General features: G+C 41.3%; 1 pseudogene across 1 annotated transcript; it reads left to right on the top strand.

Moving 5' to 3' along the window:
• Window positions 1–8,336: 8,336 nt before the first annotated feature.
• On the top strand, window positions 8,337–10,171 carry LOC308512141 (putative RNA polymerase II subunit B1 CTD phosphatase RPAP2; annotated as a pseudogene). Its single transcript has one exon. The product of its transcript is annotated as a putative RNA polymerase II subunit B1 CTD phosphatase RPAP2 (transcript).
• Window positions 10,172–19,541: the final 9,370 nt, after the last annotated feature.

The raw sequence follows: 19,541 nt of genomic DNA, 5'->3' as shown, positions 1-19,541 counted from the left end.
CTGGCCCCAAACCGATTTTACAGGTAAATTATAGAGTAATCAACTTCAATAACCAACTGAAGGCTAGCTAAAATGAAATATTATAACCAAAGATTTACAAAAGAAGCCACATAAAGACTGGCTAGCCCCTGAACCCATGTGCAGTGGCTGAGAAACCAGAGGGATAACACAGCTGCAAAACTTCCTTTCCCCAGGAGCATGGGATCTCAACCCCACACAGGGATGGGAAAAGGGGTCAACATAGCATGTGGTGGTAAAAATCAGTGGGGATTCAGTCCACCTGGGAAATCCAGACATCACCTTCCCAGGGACGAGCATTCCTATTGTTATAGCACCAGACTGCATAGTGCACTGCCGGTCTCTGACTGCTGGCAAGGTCACTCTGCTATGCTTAGGGCCTGTGGAAGAGTCTGCTAGCTGCACCTAGCAGTGACTTTGGGGGCCTAATTTTTAGGGATAGGTTCTTAGTTGAGACTCAGTTAGTTGAATCATTTTGCTGGCCCTGTCCTGCTGAGTTAAGCCATGAAGGGGGACCAGAGTGCCATGCAGAACTGGGACTTTTGGACAGTGTCACCTGGGAAGCTTTTTTCCAGGAAACAGACAGATGGGTGATGGCTACATTATGGTGGGAGGGCAATTCTGATCTCCACTGTGAGCTCAGCACTCACTATGCCTGGAAGGGAAAGAAGTGCCTGCCCCCATCTTACAAGCTTGCAGGCACCACCTCCAATGAGAGATTGTTTGAATCCACCCTGATAAGTCCAGGACACCCTGTTCTGCTGGGCTCAATCCCACATAGGGGAGGGAGAGTGACTGAAAACTGGGACATTCAAAGTGTGAGATCCTCAGAGGTTTTTTCTGGTACTGGGACATAGTGCTTAGCCCTGTCCTGGGAGTTGGGCCAGCATCAACCACAATAGGAAACTCTTTTGATCTGTCCCCATGGGCCCAGTGGCTCTGACTGGCTGAACCTGCTCTTACAGAGGGGAAGACTGGCTTCCACCAACCTGAACCTGTAGTGCACCCCTTCTGGGGGTACTAGAGTTGAGACTGTCAGAGACTGAGTGGTTTGGCTCTGAAGTAGGGGCCATTTTCCCCTTATTGAATGTCTGACCATGTAACCCCAAGTAGGAGACCCACTAATCCTCTCCTCCTGACCCCAGTTGCCCCACCCTACTGAGCTTGCAATCTGTGGAAGGGTCTGTGGATCACAGCCAGCCTAGGCCTGCTGTACAGTCTTTCTTCAGAAGGCTATGGAGGAAGACCAGGAAACATCAGGGGGATGCAGAGTAGCTGAAAGGTGGAGATGGACCTAAGGAAGCCTTGGTTCTTTTATAGGTCAGACCCCACCTCTAATCTTATATACAGATTGACCCCTCTCATGCATACACAGGCCCAGCCGACACAGCCAGAACGTAAACAGTTTGGTAGACCCTGACAAGTAGCTCAAGACTGGTCATAAACAACATCTGATATTGACCCATTCCTGAACCCCATGCAAGTAGAACCAAAGCAAACACAACCAGTGCTGGGGTTCAAACCACAACAGAGCTTGACCCAACTAGCCACACAAGCAACAAATGTAGTGGAGGATTCTGGTAAGCAAAAGACCATACTGGGAATAACTTTGCCTTGGGGGTCAGCCCCTGTACAGGAACTCATACATGGTGATTGAGGTTTATCTAATAGTAAGCCAGTTTGAAGGGTTAACTCCTACTACAAAAGGGCCAAAAGCATTTAAGACTCAACTACAGCAGGAGAGTGCACATAGCCCATAAGAAACATTTGTGGAGCACAGAAATAAGGGAAGATTGTGCCACTGAGCCCCAAAAGACATCTTCATAATAAAGCCATTATAATAAGTTTGAGAGTCATAGCCATTCTTCCTAACACAGAGAGACAAAATGGGAAGACAAATACACCAAATGAAAGAACAAGAGAAATCCCCTGAAAAATAATTAATGAAATGGAAGCAACCAAAATACCAGATCCAGAATTTAAAACAATGGTTAGAGGAAGCATAGTGATCTCAGTGAAAACTTATACAAAAAGATAGCAAGTATCAAAAAGAACATACAATCCATAAAAAGAAACCATTCAGAAATGAATAACACAGTAGATGAAATAAATAGCAGGTTAGATGAAGAAAATTTACTAGTAGAGGACAAGATAACAGAGAGCACACAAGCAGATTTTCAAAACAAAAAGTTAATTTTTTAAAAGTAAGGAATGTCTAAGGGACCTCTGGGACAGCCTAAGCACAAGAGCAACTGTATCATAGAGGCACCAAAAGTTGAAGAGAGTGAGCAAGAGATAGAGAACCTGTTAAAAGAAATAATGGCTGAAAACTTTCCTAACCAGCTGAAGGAAAATGTCACACGAGTTTGGGAAGTACAGAGAGTTCCGATCAAGATGAACCCAAAGAGGCCTGCATAAAGACACATCATAGTTAAATTGCCAAAGATAAAAGACAAAGAATCTTAAAAGCAGCAAGAGAAAAACAATTAGTTACCTAAACAGGAGCTCCTATAAAACTGTCAGCTGATTTCTCAACAGGAATATTTCAAACCTAAATGGATTAGTATGAAATATTCAAAGTGTTGAAAGGGAAGGGTTTACAACCTAGCAAGGCTATAATTTAAAATTGAAGGTAAAATAAAGAGCTTCCAAATCCAAACACACACACACACACACACACACACACACACATCTAAAAGAGTTCATTACAAGGAATTTTCAAGGGCATGCTTTAAGAAAAAGAAAGAAAACAAAATAAACTGAGAGAGGGGGACATAGCTATAAAGAATAAAATGGCAAGAAATAATTATCTGTCAATAATAACTTTAAATGTAAATGAATTAAATGCTCCAATCAAAAGACAGGTTTGCCAAAACCGGTTTGGCTCAGTGGATAGAGCGTCAGCCTGCGGACTGAAAGGTCCCGGGTTCGATTCCAGTCAAGGGCATCTACCTGGGTTGCAGGCACATCCCCAGTAGGAGATGTGCAGGAGGCAGCTGATCGATGTTTCTCTCTCATCGATGTTTCTAACTCTCTATCTCTCTCCCTTCCTCTCACTAAAAAATCAATAAAATATATTAAAAAACAAACAAACAAACAAAAACCCCAAAAGACAGGTTAGCTGGGAATGGATAAGAAAATCTGACTTATATATATGCTTTCTACAAGAGTCCAACCTCAAAACAAAATATATACACAGGCTGAAAATAAAGGGATGGAAAAGTTTTCCATGGAAATGAAACAAAAAAATAACTGGGGTAACAATAGATATATCTGGTAAAATAAACTTCAAAACAAAGGCCATAAAAAGAGACAAAATAGTTAATTACATGATACTAAAGGGATCAATACAAGAGGATATAAGACTCATAAACATTTACTCATCCAATATAGGAGCACCTAAATATATGAAAAATGAGTCAATAAATTCAAGAATATTGAAATCATAGCATACATCTCTGACCTTAATGATATGAAAATACAAATCAGTTACAATAAAAAACTGAAAAATATTCACATTGAGTCTAAATAACATTTAATTAAACAATGAATAAATTAAAATGAGATCAAGCAAGAAATCAAAATTTAACTGGAGACAAGTGAAAATGAACACACAACAACCCAAATTCTATGGGACACAGAAAAAGAAGTCCTGAGAAGGAAGTTCATAGCATTAAAGACCTACCTTAAAAAGCATGAAGAAAACAAATCAACAATTTTACCTTATACGTAAAGGAACTAGAAAAATAACAACAAAAAAGCTCAAAGTAGAAGAAATTAAATAATAGATTAGAGAGGAAATAAATGACATAGAGACTAAAAACAAAAAATACAGATGATCAGTGTATTTGCCGGTTTTGCTCAGTGGTTTAGCTTTAACCTATGAATCAAGGTGTCGCAGTTTCATTCCTGCCAGGGTTGCAGACTCCATCCCCAGTAGGGGTTGTGCAGGAGGCAAACGATCAATGATTCTCTCTCATCATTGATGTTTCTATCTCTGTCTCCCTCTTCCTTCTTCTCTGAAATCAATAAAAACATATTTTTAAAAGAATCAATGAAACCAAGAACTGGTTCTTTGAAAAGATAAACAAGATTGACAAACCTTTAACCAGACTCATCAAGAAACAGACAGAACACCCAAATAAATAAAATCAGAAATGAAAGAGGCAAAGTAACAATTGATACCTTATGATTGTAAAGAAAATACTTCAGCTTCGATAATGTTAGGTCGTAATCTTTTGATAATAAATCTGGTACAATTACAAAGACCCCATTTACTATTGAGATTTCTCAATAGCATGATGATTGCTCCCACTTTCAATTTTAATTTATGACACGGCATTCCCAAAGGAGTAATACTATTAAGAAATTTGTTGGGAAAATTTTCCTTTTTAGCATCATCTGTGGAATCAATGGAATCATCACTCAAATATGTGTGAAAATCTCCATCGAGTATATCCAAATTTTCTTCATTTAATTTTTTAACATGCTCATTTTTTGGACAAAGAATTGGACGTTTAGATATATCTTATATAATAAAAGGGTAATATGCAAATCAACTGAACGGCAGAACGACCAGTGGCTATGATGTGCACTGGCTACCAGGGGGCAGATGCTCAGCACAGGAGCTGCCCCCTGGTGGGCAGTGCGCACTCACAGGGAGAGCGCCGCTCAGCCAGAAGCCAGGCTCAGGGCTGGTGAGCACAGCAGCAGTGGCAGAAGCCTCTCCCACCTCTGCGGCAGTAGGTCATTACATGTAATATATATGTACTTAATAAAAGACAAAGATGCTAATTGACTACCTTAGCTATGCCCCAAGCCACTCCCACCAGCCAATCAGAGTGACTATATGCAAATTAACCCAACTAAGATGGCGGTTGGCAGCCAAGGAACTGGAGCAAGCAGGAGGCTTGGTTGCACTGGTGATGGAGGAAGCCAAGCTTCCCGCCTGCCCTGAGCTGGCTGTGGCCTCTGCTCATGGCAACAAAGTTTCAATTATAGAAGACAAATAAATCCCAGATACCTGCTTCCAGCTAGCCTCCACTGGGAGCTTTGGTGGCTGGGAGCTGTGGCCATCCTGCAAATAGCCATCAGCCCCTCACCCAGGATGGCCTCACCCTCATGGGGTGAGGGCCCCCACTGGGGGGCTTAGCCAGGCTGAAACCAGCCATTAGCCCCTCACCCAGATGGGCAAGGCACCCCAGTAGGACTCCCCATCCTGAAGGGCCTGTGGCCAGCCTGCAAATGGACCTCAGCCCCTCACCCAGGTTGGCCAGGCACCCCAGCGGGGATCCCCACCCTGAAGGGGCTATGGCCAGCCTGAAAACAGCTATCAGCCAATCACCCAGGCTGGCCACATCCTCATGGGGTGAGAGTCCCTGCTTGGGGGCTTGGCCAGCCTGAAAACAGTTATCAGCTCCTCACTCAGGCTGGCCAGGCACCCCAGGGGGGGGCCCCTACCCTGAAGGGGCTGTGGCCAGCCTGAAAACAGCCATCAGCCCCTCACCCAGGCTGGCCAGGCACTCCTATATAATAAAAGGGTAATATGCAAATTGACCCTAACAGAAGAACCACTGGGAATGAGTGGTCACTATTCCACACACTGACCACCAGGGGGCAGATGCTCAATGCAGGAGTTGCCCCATGGTGGTCAGTGTGCTCCCACAGGGGGAGCTCTCCTCAGCTACAAGCCAGGCTGATGGCTGCCAGTACAGCGGTGATGGTGGGAGCCTCTCCTGCCTCCAGAGCAGCACTAAGGATGTGCAACTGCAGCTTAGGCCTGCTCCCCACTGGCAAGTGGACATCCCCTGAGGGCTCCCGGGCTGCCAGAGGGATGTCTGACTGCCAGCTTAGGCCCAATCCCTCAGAGAGCGGTCCTAAGTCAGCAGGTGGTCATCCCCCAAGGGGTCCCACACTGCGAGAGGGCACAGGCCGGGCTGAGGGATCTCCCCCGAGTGCACAAATTTTTGTGCACCAGGCCTCTAGTTTTTAATATTATCTATAGCAGTGGTTCTCAACCTTGGATGCACATTAGAATCACTTGGGAATCTTTTTAAAATCCTGACTCCTGGGCCTCATCCTCTGGAAATTGTTTCTTTGTTATAGGGTGGGGCCACAACATTAGTAACAAAGAAACAGAATTAAAACTTTATTGTGGGGAGCCGCTACAGTGTTTTTGACAGGTTCAAACCTTGGACTGATGAGAGGGCACAGTCCTCTCATTGCCACATGCAAGTCCCAGCTTGGAGGGCAGGGCCCTCCCAACACAATTATAGCCAACAGCTGTTGTTGTAAGCTTGAACCTATGGTCCAAACACGTGGCCCCACGTGCCTAAGTGATGTGGGCTTGATAGAGTTCAGGTGCATGTAGTTGAGTAGGATTGAAACCCAGGAGAATGTTGTAAACATCTTGGTCATGCCCTTACTTTGCCTCGCAGCATCTGCTATAAAATAAAGGCATGGCTGTGGGCATGGTCACTGTCTCTCAGAGAAGCAGCATCCCATTGAGACCCGGCTTTCATACTCTTGTCTGTCTTTTCTAAGCCTTTCAGCCGCCCCCACTCAGGTTCATCCTTGGCTGTGCTGGCGCGGCACACTTTATAAAGATAATGCCTCCACACTCCCAGGGCAGGTTCCTGCCTCAAAACCCGCCCTTACCGCCGAAACCGGTTTGGCTCAGTGGATAGAGCGTCGGCCTGCGGACTGAAAGGTTCCAGGTTCGATTCTGGTCAAGGGCATGTACCTTGGTTGCGGGCACATCCCCAGTAGGGGGTGTGCAGGAGGCAGCTGATTGATGTTTCTCTCTCATCGATGTTTCTGACTCTCTATCTCTCTCCCTTCCTCTCTGTAAAAAATCAATAAAATATATTAAAAAAAAAAAAACCCGCCCTTATAGGAAACAGCTCTGGGAAACAGCTCCGGGTAGGGCGCAGCCATTGCCAAGACAACCCCTGCAGGACTGACTTCCTTTCCCTTGGTCGAAGCAGTTCTGGTCATGATGAACACCACCCAGGGTTTTTATACAAGTAGATTATTTCTTTGAAATATATTTTATTGATTTTTTTACAGAGAGGAAGGGAGAGGGATAGAGAGTTTGAAACATCTATGAGAAAGAAACATCGATCAGCTGCCTCCTGCACACCCCATACTGGGGATGTGCCTGCAACCAAGGTACATGCCCTTGACCGGAATCGAACCTGGGACCCTTCAGTCCGCAGGCCGACGCTCTATCCACTGAGCCAAACCGGTTAGGGCTATGCTGAACTTTCTGTTTCTCTGTGCCAGTTCACCTTATTGTTGCAGGCCTTCCCTTATTTTTCCATGCCTCCCCCTTTGAGTCCAGAAACATTTCCTTATTTCTGCATAGTTGGTTTCTGTGATTAGGCTGCTCAAACTGTCCTGTCTTCCCCTGCCTAAGTTCCACCTGCTTTTGTTTTCCCACTGGACCCCTGCCTTATCTTCCTGCATTTACAGTTAACCCTCTCAACCCCCCTACTAGGAATATATCCTAAGGAACCAGAGACAACAAGCAGAAAGAATATATGTACCCCTATGCTCATAGAAGCACAATATATAATAGCTAAAATTTGGAAATAGCCCAAGTGTCCATCAGCAGATGAGTGGATATAAAGCTGTGGTACATGTACACAATGAAATACTGCAAAACTGTTAAAAAGAAAGAATTCTTACCATTTGTAAAAGCATGGATTGATCTGGAGGTATTATGCTAAGTGAAATAGGCCAGTCAGAGAAATAGTATCACATGATCTCACTCATGTGCTATCTAATGAACAAAATGAACTGATGAACAATATAGATCCTGAGACTCAGAAGCATGAAACAGATGGACGAATTTCAGAGGGAAGTTAGGGGTGGGGAATAGGTGGGGAGTGATTAACAGGGAAACTTATATGTCTAAATACATAGCCCATCAACACATACAATAGAGTGTTGAAGGACTTGGAGGGGTGGTGCAGGGTGGAGGGGGTCAATGAGAAAAACAACCAAAAGGGACATCTGTAATACTTTCAACAATAAAGATAATTTAAAAAAAAAACAGATGAAAACAATCCCATTTGCTATTGCTACAAAAGAAATAAGTTACCTAAGAATATATTTAACCTGAACTCATAAAATTATAGGACACTAAAGAAAGAAATTGAAGAACAAACAAATAAGAGGAAGCATAAATTCTGTTCATGGATTGGTAATATTAACATCATTGAAATGTCTATACTATACCCAAAGCGATCTATAGAATTAACAGAATTTCTATTTAAAAACCAATGGTGGGACCGGAGCCCTTGACGACGCGCCCCATGGCCGAATCTGCTGGGCTGTCCCTGCTGGCCGCAAGACCTGGGCCCACCGCGCCTCTGGAAAGGCCGCAGGTACTAAACAGACAAGCACCTTGAAACAGTAAGATGCTTCTAAAAGGAAAGCAGAACTAGAAGAGACTGTGAGAAAGAAGATTGAGTTTGAGAGAAAAGCTCTACATATTGTTGAACAACTTTTAGAAGAAAATATTACAGAAGAATTCTTAATGGAGTGTGGGAAGTGTATCATACCTGCTTACTACAGCGATGTCGTGGATGAATGTTCTATTATCAAGCTCTGTGGTTATCCCTTATGTCACAAGAAGCTAGGAATAGTACCAAAACAGAAATATAAAATTTCTACCAAAACCAATAAAGTCTATGATATTACTGAAAGAAAGTGTTTTTGCAGCAATTTTTGTTATAAAGCATCTAAGTTTTTTGAAGCACAAATTTCTAAAACTCCAGTATGGGTTCGAGAATAAGAAAGACACCCTGATTTTCAGCTGTTACAGAAGGGACAAAGTGGCCATTCTGGAGAAGAAGTACAGTTATGCAGTAAGACCATTAAAACATCAGATGTTGACAGTCCTGGCCACATTGAGAAGCAATATGAATCTAATTCTTCTAGCATTCATAGTGATAGTAGCAGTGATAATGAGCAAGACTTTGTTTCCTCCATTCTACCAGGAAACAGACCAAATGCAACGGGTAAAAGGCAACAGCTGCACATAAAAAGCATCATGAAAAAGAAAGCTTGTCAAAAATCTAACTTCAAGCAAAAAGACAAAGAACAGGCAGTAATAAGTATTACTGAGCAGTTAGGCAATTGCAGATTAGATAGTCAGGAAAAAGCTGCTACTTGTGAGCTTCCTTTACAGAAGGTAAATACTCAGGTTTCTTTAAATAGTCCTTCGAGAGAAAACTTAGATGCCTCAGAAATTCCTGAAAATAAATACAATAGTTCAGAAATAACTTTAGTAGGCATAAGTAAGAAAAGTGCTGAACATTTTAAGAGGAAATTTGTCAAATCAAACCAAGTTTCTACGTCAGCTTCTAGTTCAGTGCAGGTGTGTCCTGAAGTTGCGAAGGCAAACTTACTTAAAGTTCTGAAGGAGACTTTGATTGAGTGGAAGACAGAAGAAACTTTGAGGTTTTTGTATGGCCAGAATTATGCTTCTGTGTGTCCAAAACCCTCCTCAGGCCCTCTGGTTAAAGAAGAAGAGCTTGATGAAGATGACATAAACGCTGACCCAGATAGTCATTCCCCTACCTTGCGGGAATCTCAGGACAGCTTGGATGAGTCTTTCCCTTTCAGGGCCTCAGATACAGCCATTAAACCACTGCCAAGTTATGAGAGCTTGAAAAAGGAAACTGAAACATTAGACCTAAGGATCAGAGAGTTTTATAGAGGACAGTGTGTTTTAAATGAAGAAACCACCAAATCACAAGACTCAGAAGAGCATGATCCCACCTTTCCACTGATAGATTCAAGTTCTCAGAACCAGGTTAGAAAACGCATCATACTAAAAAAATTGAGTAAAGTATTGCCTGGACTTTTGGGGCCTCTTCAGATTACATTAGGAGATATTTACACACAACTTAAAAATCTTGTTCGAATTTTCAGATTAACAAATAGAAATATTATACACAAACCTGCAGAATGGACCTTAATTGCTATGGTGTTGCTGTCATTACTGACGCCTATTCTTGGCATTCAGAAGCATTCTCAGGAAAATATGGTGTTTACACAGTTTCTAGCTACCCTGCTTGAAGAATTACATTTAAAGGATGAAGACCTTGAAAATTTAACCATCATATTTAGAACCGGCTGTTAAACAGAGTGGTGTACTTCATGAAGAATGAATAGAAAATGAACTGTACACCATTTCTAGAATTCTGGCCACAATAGTGATCTGGTGATGACTGACAGCTAGCTTTGTTCCAAGAAAAACCTTTACCTTCTCAGATTTCAACCCCTTCCCTCTCAGCCCCTAACTATACAGAGTGACTTCCCAGGTAGAGAGGAACCATTATTCCAACCAGGATATACAAGTCCTTGCATCCCTGGCTATAAGACATAGGATTTTTACCTGAAAATAAATGAATATTTAAGAAAAAAAAAACCAATGGCATACTTCACAGATCTAGAACAAACATTACAAAAATTTATAGAGACCCTAAAAAGACACTGAATAGCTTCAGCAATCTTGAGAAAGAACAAAGTTGGAGGGATCACAATACCAGATATCAAACTGTACTAAGATGCAATCATAATCAAAACAGCCTTGTATGCTCTGGTTTCTCTTCAGACCGCATAAATCTTTCGCCTTTTACAAAACAGCCTTGTACTGGCACAAGAACAGGCATATAAATGAATGGAACAGAATAGACACCCCAGAAATTGACTCATGCCAATATGGGCAATTAATATTTGACACAGGTGGCAGGAACATACAATGGAGTAAAGACAGTCTCTTCAATAAATGGTGTTGGAAAATTGGACAGATAGATGCAAAAAATGAAGCTAGACCATCATTTTGCACTATACACAAAAATAAACTCAAAATATATGTAATACTTATATGTAACAGAACCATAAATATTCTAGAACAGTGGTTCTCAACCTGTGGGTCGAGACCCCTTTGGGGGTCGAACGACCCTTTCACAGGGGTCGTCTAACACCATTGGAAAATACATATATAATTCCATATTGTTTTGTGATTAATCACTGTGCTTTAATTATGTTCAATTTGTAACAATGAAAATACTTCCTGCATATCAGATATTTACATTACAATTCATAACAGTAGCAAAATTACAGTTATGAAGTAGCAACGAAAATAATTTTATGGTTGGGGGTCACCACAACATGAGGAACTGTATTAAAGGGTCGTGGCATTAGGAAGGTTGAGAACCACTGTTCTAAAAGAAATCATAGGCAGTAAAATTTCAGGCATTTCTCATAGCAATATTTTTTGCCAATATATCTCCTGGGACAAGGGAAACAAAGGAAAAAATAAACAAATGGGAGCACATCAAACTAAAAAAGCTTCTGCACCGCAAAAAACCATGAACAAAATGAAAAGGGAACTGAGTATATGGGAGGACATATTTGCTAAGATACATCTGACAAAGGTTTAATTTTCTGAATATATCAAGAACTTAACACCAGGAAGACAAACAATCCAATTAAAAAATATCAAAGGACCTCAACAGATACTTCTCCAAAGAGGACATACAGCCTGGCCAGAGTGGCTCAGTTGGGTCAATGTCATCCTGTGCACTGAAATGTTGCTGACTTATTCCTGGTCAGGGCACTTACCTGGGTTGCAGATTTGATCCCTGTTTGTGGCACCTACAGAAGGCAACAGATCTGTTTCTCACTCTGTGTCCTTGGGTGATGATAAAAAAAAAATAGAGGTCACACAGATGGCCAAGAGACATATGAAAAAATGTTTACTGACACGAATCATTAGAGAGATGCAAATTAAAACTACAATGATGTATCTTCTTGCACCTGTCAGAATGGCAACCATCAATAAATCAACAAATGACAAGTGCTGGCGAGAATATGGAGAAAAGGGAACCTTTGTGCACTGTTGGTGGGAATGCAGACTGGTGCAGCCACTGTAGAAAACAGTATGGAGTCTTCTCAAAACTTTAAAAATGGAACTGCCTTTGACTTTGAGATGCCATTTCTGGTAATATATCCTAAGAATCCCAAAACACTAATTCAAAAGAATGTATGCACCCCTACTATGTTCATTGCAGCGTTATTTAAAATAGATAAAATCTGGAAACAGCCAAAATGCCCATGAGTAGATGAATGGGGAAAAAAATGCTGTGGTACATTTACACCATAGAATAGTACTCAGCCATAAAGAATAAGGAAATCTTACTTTTTGGACACCATGGATGGACCTGGAGATTATTAAGCTCAGTGGAATAAGCCAGTCAGAGAAAGGCAAATACCATATGAACTCATCTATATGTCGAATCTAATAAACGAAATAAACTGACGAACAAAATAAAAAGAGGCATAAATACATGGAACAGATAGCTGCCAGAAGTGATGGGGGAGCATGACTGGATGAAAGAAGATGAAGGGATTAACCAAAGAAAATATACATGCAGGGCACATAGACACACATAACAATGTGGTGATAGCCAGTGGGAAAGGGTGATGGGGGTGAGGTGGAGTTGGGCAAAGGCGGGGGCGGGGAGGAGTGGGGATGGAAAGATACTTTGCTTGGGACACTGGGTGCACAAAGCAGTTTGCAGATGATGTTTTATTGAGTTGTACACTTGATACTTGTTTCATTTAGCCAACTATTGTCACCCTAATAAATTCAATTTAAAAAAAGAATACCAGCTGATTTCTTTGTGGTGAGACCAAGACAGGTAGATTCTAAAATTTATGCGGAATTGCAAGGGATCCAAAATGGCCAAAACAGTTTTGGGGGAAAACAGCAAAATAGGAGGATTCACAAATCTTGAATTTTATATTTACAAGAAAGCAACAATTATTAAGAGAGCGTGGCACTGGCACAAGTATAGATTTTGAGAGTCCAGAAAAACAAACAAACATCTAAATTCAACTGATTTTCCGCAAAGATGCCAAGCCCATCCAATGGGAAAATAATAGTCTTTTCAATGAACAATGCTAAGACAATTGGATAGGCATATACAAAATAATGAAGTTGGAACTTCAATCATTTACTAAAATTAACTAAAAATGAGTTAAAGACCTAAATTTCAGAGCTATGAAACTGGACAACGAATGGGTCTATACTGCCTGTCACTACTTGAGTCAATTAAGCAGAGACAGGGTTGAATCATATATGTGCATTTTTATTTTCCAATATTGCTGACAACATGGAAGAGCAGTGGGTCATCCACAAAAATCTGTTCTACCCCCACCCCCATAAGCCAGCTGCTTATATTAGGTAATGTTCTTCCTGTTACCCTTCGTCACTCCCTTTGCTGTTTCAGACCATTCATCCTCAGTTAAAATTCACTGTAAAAGTTTCTTTCTTTTTGTTCCAAGTGCTGAGCCCCTCTTCTTTTGGACACATTCCCAGTGTTCCACTATTCTTTTCACCTCTCATTCCTCCTCTTGAGGCCCTATCTGTCAGCATCTGCTAATAGTAGACACACTGTACATGATTCCATGGAAACTAGACAAAAAAGGACTAGAAATATGACATGAATATGCTTGCTTTAAGTCGACTTCTGTCAGGGTGAAAGTAAATAATTTCAGTCATAATTTTAATAACTAATTTGGACAACTTTAGTTAATATGTTCCTGTGAAAAGAGTGCTTACTTATTTATTGATATTCACATAATACATATGAATTATTAAAACCCAGTCTTAGATATTGTTTTCAATTGTGAGTGATACACACAAGACATCTAAAAACAGTGATTTATTCTGAAACTAATTCAGGAAACCAGATCAGTTATTTCACTGCCAAAGTAATTTAAAGCAGGTACCTGTGAAGTCACCAGAGCTAAATCAGATTTAGTCTTGAATTTTGAGGCATCTAATCCAGCATAGCAGTTGTAAAGGGTAACTTGATATTTAATAATACAGATATTTGAGGTTAAATCCTTTTTTTGATGTATAAAACCTACATAAAGCTATTTCTCATTTTTTTTCTATTTGGTGGAATGAGACTTTCCATAGACATGAGTTGTCTAGGTAGCTGAAGTAAACCCAATTTAATACTGAAGCTTTTAAAAGATTTAAATATCTTCTATAAAAGCAAATTGTTAATACCAACCCTATGCTAGCAGCATGACTTTTGTCAAGTTTCTTAGTTTTTCTGTACCTTAGCTTCCTCAGTTGCAAATTTGAGATAATAATAGTACCAACTTCATTGTGTGGTTGTAAAGATCCAGCCAGTTAATAATTAAGAAATTGCATAACACAATGCCTTCTACATAGCAAACATTCACTAAATAATAGCTGCTGATAAAAAATAAAGTAAGCCCTGGCCAGTGTGGCTCAGTTGGTTGAGCATAATTCTGTGCACAAAAAAGTTATAGGTTTCATTCTCAGTCAGGCCACATGCCCAAGTTGCAGGGCTCGACACCTGGCAGATACTGACAGATAAGGACCCAAGTGGAGGAATAAGAAGTGAAAAGAAGAGTGCGTGCAGGAGGCAGCCAATCGATATTTTGGTCTAGCATTGATGTTTCTCCCTCCCTCTCCCCTCCTCTTTGTCTAAAATCAATACAATTAATGTTTAAGAAAATAAAGTAAAACATAATCCCATAAATTGCTAATTGAGTGGTATGATGTGCCAGACACTGTTATACTTTGATGAACAGTGTGGGTGGTGATTAAAGATTACAGGCTCAGAAATAAAATTTTTAAATCTGAAAATGAAAAAAAGGTGTTATTGATCCCATTCTACAGAGAGTTTAATTGGGGGCACTTACTAGCAGAGAAGGACTAGGGTTTAGGGATATTCAGGGCAGAGACTATTTTCCAAGAAGTACACAATTTCTTGCTGTTTTAATCACTAGCATACCAGCTGAATCTCAGTTCTCTCAATGTTGCATGAGTGATGGAGTTTCTTTCATCTCCCTGGCTTCCACTCTTACCTCTAATTCCTGATCCATACATATCTTGTGGAGTGACAGGTAGTCACTGCCACCACTGAGAGGACACAGGAGGAGAAAAGGGGGCATGGTACTACAGCAAACAGTCTCAGGAAATGAGACTTTAGCCCCTCCAATCCAGTAGGACTAGGTGTGGTCCTCAAAGGGCCTGGGTCAGACTCTCCTGAGTGCTTGTTAAATGTATATTCCTGGGTTCTATCCCAGTTCCACCTAATCTGCCTCCCTAGGGGTAGAAGCCAGAATTCTGCATTTTAAACAAGCCCTGCTGGTGACCACCTGTGCTCAGTTCCTGTCAGGGATCCTTTTTAACTGCAACTGCTCCAAATGAAATTGACTTTTTCTCATGTGTCAGTGTCCACAATAAATAAAAAATGCCAGTTAAAATTTTATTTTATTGCTTCCCAGTACTGCTCCTTGACCAAAGTCTACTGTGCAGTTTGACATATTGTATATATCTATTTTATGGTGTTTAAAATAAAAATTGCTTTCAGAGAAAAAAAAAAAAGATCACAGCCTCTGACATAAAACAGACCCAGTTCAAATCCTGGCTCTAAGTGTGACCTTGGGCGTGTTACCTCTCTACTGAGCCTTCTCTTTTGCATTTAAAATGGGGTTCATAATACTTCTTAGCTGTGTGATGAGGATTTGCAATATTAAGAAACTGCTTAGTCCAGTGATTGGTTCAGGTTAGGTGCTGATTAGTCTTTATCACCCTTATTGTGTTAGGCTTCATCTCATTTAACATTCACAGTATCTATGTGACACAGAAAGCCATTTGCAAGATTGCTTGATATTTAGAACTGTGTTCAGATTTCAAGTGAATTGGAGAATGAGTGCCTATTGACTTAAGCAAGTCTTGTATCATTTAATGGTACCTTGGTAAGAATTATCAATGAATTGTCTTGCATGATCCTACTTGAGGGTCCTAAAGAAAGCGTCAGGTGCAGGAAAGTAGGCATGGAATTTGACATCATATGTGCCCATTGTTCTTGTCCTAGCTCTGCCACTCATTGCCTGTGGGAACAGGAGATTTAATTAGGCAAATAAAAACTTTTCTCATTGTTAAATGGAACAGACTGACAGATCTCAGAGGGAAGGAGAGTGGGAGGATGAGAAGAGACCAACCAAAGAATATATATGCATAGCCCATGGGCTACAATAATGTGGTGAAGGTGTGTGTGGGGAGGGCATTTGTAATAGAGTAAAAAAATAAAAAAAATAAAAGAAAAATGGGTAAAAATTTTTTCCATTGCTAAATCTTACCTGTATGTGTGGAATCCTTTCAGTGATACAAAATAGTTCACTCCCCTAGTTCTATTTGTCCACTCTAGCCATAAATGTCCACTCTAGAGGAATGTAAAATTGGTAAGCAATATATACATGCAAATGCAATAAGAGTCAGCAAATTTTTTATGTAAAGGTTCAGATAATAATATTTTAGACTTTTGAGGGCCATACAGTATCAATTCAAACTACTCATTCTGCTTTTGTAGCACAAAAGCAACCATATAAAATATGTAAGCCCTAGCCAGTTTTCTCCGTGGATAGAGCATCAGCCTGCAGACTGAAGGGTCCCAGGTTCGATTCCCGTCAAGGGTACATGACCAGATTGTGCGCTCGATCCCCAGATGGGGCCATGCAGGAGGCAGCTGATCAATGATGCTCGCTCATCATTGATGTTTCTATCTCTCTCCTCTTCTCCCTTCCTCTCTGAAATCAATAAAAATATATTTAAAAATAAAATTAAATATGTAAGCAAATGAGTTTGGCTGATTTCCAATAAAACTTTCTTTACAGAAACAGATGACAGGCCTTTGTTTGCTAACTCTTTTTTTTTAATAGCCAGTGGGATGAATCACTTTTTTATTTTATTTCATTGATGTTTTACTGGGAGGAAGGGAGAGGGAATAGAAAGTTAGAAACATCAGTGAGAGAGAAACATCGACCAGCTGCCTCCTGCACACCTCCTACTGGGGATGTGCCCGCAACCAACGTATATGCCCTTGACCAGAATCGAACCTGGGACCTTTCAGTCCGCAGGCCGACACTCTATCCACTGAGCCAAACCGGTTTGGCTGTTTGCTAACTCTTGATTTATATCCTCGTTCTCAAGCACCAACTATATGTCAGATACCTAGTAAGCATTGAGGATAGCAAAGTAAACAAGATCCAGTATTTATCCTGAAAGAGCTCTTGGTTTTATGGGTGAGTCAGGCACATAAATAGGTAATCAAAATGCAGGGTGATATTCCTTCATAGAGGCATGAATGCAGTGTGTTTGCTCGTGACAATGGAGGCCCCTGTTGTTGTGTGTTATAATGATGGCTCTACTTCTGTCTTAGGAAGAGTCTTTTTGGTCCAATGAATGTTATCAAATTTGTTGATAAAGGTTTCACCTCATATATCCTTTTTGTTAATCTTAATTATTTCATAAAACTCTTATAAAATGATGATTAGAACAAATGGGTTTATGTAAAAATGGGATTTCTTTTATTATTGTGTCCATTCTTAAGTTTCACAATAGGAAAGTTCAGCTTTGTAGCATTCCCTTTTTTCAGTGGATTTCCTATAAACACTAGGGCAATGAGAGAACCAAAGGAGGAGCACTGTGGTCTGGCCTGCATAATGGGAAACTGGGCCCTATTTTTTCACTCAGTAATTGTGTGCTGAGGGCCGATCCCTTGGATTTCCTCTTCTTCAGTTATTCTGCTGTAGCATAAGGGGCCCAGCTAGCCCCTTATGATTTCCAACATCCCTTCCAGCTCTACAGCTGTGGTTGGTACATAAATATGCAATGTGTATCTACTTGCTTTTCACTTAAATTTTCTGTGCTTCAGTTTCATCCTGTGCAATGGTGGGTGGAGTGGACTAGTGGTTCTCAGAGTTCTTCTTTATTTTAGTTATACTTAGAGGCTAAGACTGGATCTTCTCAGGGCACGCTCTTTTTTGGGTTATACTTGGGGCAAAACCCAAGGGGAAGGGCTCTGGCCAGATTGAAAAGTGGGGAATGTTAAGAGTCCTGAGTTCTGAATTCCCAAGTCCTGCTTGATTTAGGAAGTGTTTTTGTAGGAGGGTTATCATGTATAGTGGTCATCTCCCATCGACTCACCTCCCCCACTTTGTACCTTGGCACTAACAATGTGTCCAGATGCCTTTTTTTTAGGAGTCTAATTCTGCTCTGTTGCTGCCGAAGGAAGTCAGCAGACAGTCAGGACGGCAGGCAGACTTGTTAATGGACCATCTTCTGTGTGCATAGCCATGTTCTAGCAAGGGAGTATAGTATAATGGTTAAGGGCACGACTTCTGGTGTCACTGTGTGGACTCAAATCCCAACTCTATTAGTCATGGCTGTGGAGAATCTAAGCAAATAATTGAATCTTTCTGCACCTCAGTTGAACCATCTTTAAAATGGGGAGGACAGTAGTACCCACCTCAAAGGTTTTTGTGAGAACTAAGTAGATAAAGTTAGTGCAGTTTTTATTAATGTTATCTGTTATTATCATCCTGAGTTATACAGAACTTATGGATGAGGGTGGGGGTGTGGAACAGAGGTAAGTGTCCTTCCTGGCCTGGGAGGCCAGATGACTAGGCTTCCTTTCTTGGCCTGCCACTGGCTTGTTGTGTGATCTAGGTCAAGTTTCTGCCCCTTTATGGTCTCAGTTTCCCAAACTCCTTACTTTTGCTCATTTTTTTTCAATCTGAGCTTTTTCTGAGTCAAACAGATTCTGTGTAGGCTGTGCACGTAAGTACAGGAAGGACACAGAGTAAAGTTAACCTTGAAGATGAGAGTAGAGAAGGAGGAACAAACAGATCCTGAGGGAGTGAGCTGCCCACTGGCAAAACCACCAAGAAGGCAGAAACTGTCTTTGGGGCTCTGGGTTCTGCCCACTTTCCCCTCTCTTTCCTTCCTTTCCCTTTGCCTATCAATCTGCCTTCTCGCTTCTCTCCCTCTTAGCAAACCCTGTTCTTAGGCTGTGCAGGGCAGAGGGACAAAGAGCACTAGATGGAGTGAGCTCCCAGATCTAGTTCCTGCTGCTCTGGAAAGCAATCCTGGGGACTCCTAATCTTTGCTCTGTCCACCTCTTCCCAGCCCCAGCACCTCCTCAGTCTACTGTCCCTGCCTTTTTTTTCCTCTCACCTTCCACTGACGTTGACCATACCTCTATAAGATCACGTATAAGGCTATACTGTAATTCTTTTTGACAACCAGTTGCTCCCAGTAACCTGTGAGCTTGGGTGACAAGGTGTATGTGTCTGTTTCATCTCAGTGGTGTCCAGCACCTAGCTGCGGGGTCAGTGCTGAGCAGGTGATCTGAAAAGTGAACTCAACCAATTGGTTTCCCGCGTGAATGGAGGAACAAATGAGAAAGAGAAGCATGGACTGGATTCCTACCTGCTGCTCCCTTGGCTTTGTGGCTTAGGCAAGACAGGTGTTTTCTTTGGATCTTCAGTGTCCCCCTCCCCATAACATGAAAGGATCAAAATGATGGACTTCTGAAGTACCTTTTAGCTTTTACTTTTTTTGGCTTTAAAAATATATATTTGCTCAGTTGTCAGGATCTGATGATAGTAGCTTT

Source organism: Myotis nattereri (genome assembly GCF_964212035.1).
Source record: "Myotis nattereri genome assembly, chromosome: X".
In the NCBI taxonomy this organism is placed as follows: domain Eukaryota; kingdom Metazoa; phylum Chordata; class Mammalia; order Chiroptera; family Vespertilionidae; genus Myotis; species Myotis nattereri.
This window is presented reverse-complemented; position numbering and strand designations above follow the sequence as displayed.